Consider the following 2,192-nt stretch of genomic DNA (forward strand, 5'->3'; position numbering starts at 1 on the left):
GCCTGTAATCCCAGTTACCTGGTAGGCTGAGGCAGGAGAATCACTTGAATTCGGGAGGCGGAGGTTGCAGTGAGCCGAGATTGCACCACTGCACTCCAGCCTGGGTAACACAGTGAGACTCTGTCTCAAAAAAAAAAGAAAAGGAGCCTTCAGCGCAGACACGCTGGTCACACAGGAGAGGGGCTGCCTGCGGGGGTGAAGCCCCTGCCAGGAACAGGATACAGCTGAACAAAAGCGAAATCTTCTTTAGGTTATTTTAAAATTTGTATTTATTATTATTATTGTTTATAGAGACAAGGGTTTTCACCATGTTGCCCAGGCTGATTTCCAACTCCTGGGCTAAGAGTGCTGGGATTATGGCATGAGCCACCACACCTGGTCCAGACCCTTACTAAGGATTTATTTAAATTATTTACTTATTTGTGAATATTTTGTTCACCTGGTTCACAACTCAAACGCAGCAAAGGCTTCCTCTCATTCTGATTTCCAGTCACCAGGTTCCACTCTTGGGATGCAGTGTTTTTAATCTCTTCCTTGTATCCTTTGCGAGATAGTGTTATACTTTAAAAAAGCAAATACAGCCCAGGTGTCGTGGCTCACACCTGTAATCCCAGCACGTTGGGAAGGTGAAGCAGGGGCTCACCTAAAGTCAGGAGTTTGAGACCAGCCTGGCCAATATGGGCAAATCCCATCTGTACTAAAAAAAAAATTAGCTGGGCCTAGTGGCAGGTGCCTGGAATCCCAGCTACTGAGGAGGCTGAGGCAAGAGAATTGCTTGAACCTGGGAGGCGGAGGTTGCATTGAGCCGAGATGGCACCACTGCACTCCAGCCTGGGTGACACAGTGAGACTGTCTCAAAAAAAAAAAAAAAAAAAGATAGCCGGGCGCGGTGGCTCAAGCCTGTAATCCCAGCACTTTGGGAGGCCGAGGCGGCTGGATCACGAGGTCAAGAGATCGAGACCATCCTGATCAACATGGTGAAACCCCGTCTCTACTAAAAATACAAAAAACCAGCTGGGCATGGTGGCGCGTGCCTGTAATCCCAGCTACTCAGGAGGCTGAGGCAGGAGAATTGCCTGAACCCAGGAGGCGGAGGTTGCGGTGAGCCGAAATCGCGCCATTGCACTCCAGCCTGGGTAACAAGAGCGAAACTCCGTCTCAAAAAAAAAAAAAGAAAAGAAAAGAAAAGGCTAATACAAACACACATATACAATAGGCAACATTGTAAACATTTTATTTTTTATTTTTTTAGCAAAGACGTGGTTTCACCATGTTGGCCAAGCTGGTTTCAAACTCCTGACCTCAGGTGGTCAGCCCACCTCGGCCTCCCAGTGTTAGGATTACAGGCCTGAGCCACCGCACCTGGGTTAAAACAGTCAACATTTTAGATGAAAGTATAGAATCCCTTTGTGATCTCCGGGAAGAAGAGATTGAAAAAAAAAAAAAAAAATACCGAAAAAGGCTAACGCCCTTTTCAGCCTTAGCCCACCTGTACCCAGGTGAATAAAAAAGAATAAAAAGTAAAAAAAAATACCAAAAGAAGCACAAATTATAAAAGAAAAGACTGACCATGCTGGCATTAAAATTAAACATTTGTTTCCATGAAAATACACCACCAAACAAGCTTGTGTGACCCACGACCCACAGGCCCCATGTAGCCCAGGATGGCTTGGAATGCAGCCCAACAGAAATTCGTAAAAAGCTTTCTTAAAACATTGAATTGTTCAGGACTTGAACTCAGATCCGGAACAAGTAGACTTAATTAACATTCATAGAACTCTCCACTTTAAATACACAAAATATACACTCTTTTTTTTTTTTTTTTGAGACGGAGTTTTGCTCTTGTTACCCAGGCTGGAGTGCAATGGCACAATCTCGGCTCACCGCAACCTCCGCCTCCTGGGTTCAGGCAACTCTCCTGCCTCAGCCTCCTGAGTAGCTGGGACTACAGACACGCGCCACCATGCCCAGCTAATTTTTTGTATTTTTAGTAGAGACGGGGTTTCACCATGTTGACCAGGATGGTCTCGATCTCTTGACCTCGTGATCCACCCGCCTCGGCCTCCCAAAGTGCTGGGATTACAGGCGTGAGCCACCGCGCCCGGCCAATATACACTCTTATCAGTACCACATCACACGTATTTACAGGTTTAAATGAAATATTGGTTGGCTGCTTCTTAATTATTTTCTTC

This window comes from Sapajus apella, unplaced genomic scaffold, assembly GCF_009761245.1.
Source record: "Sapajus apella isolate SASKATOON/1434 unplaced genomic scaffold, GSC_monkey_1.0 scaffold136, whole genome shotgun sequence".
Taxonomy (NCBI): domain Eukaryota; kingdom Metazoa; phylum Chordata; class Mammalia; order Primates; family Cebidae; genus Sapajus; species Sapajus apella.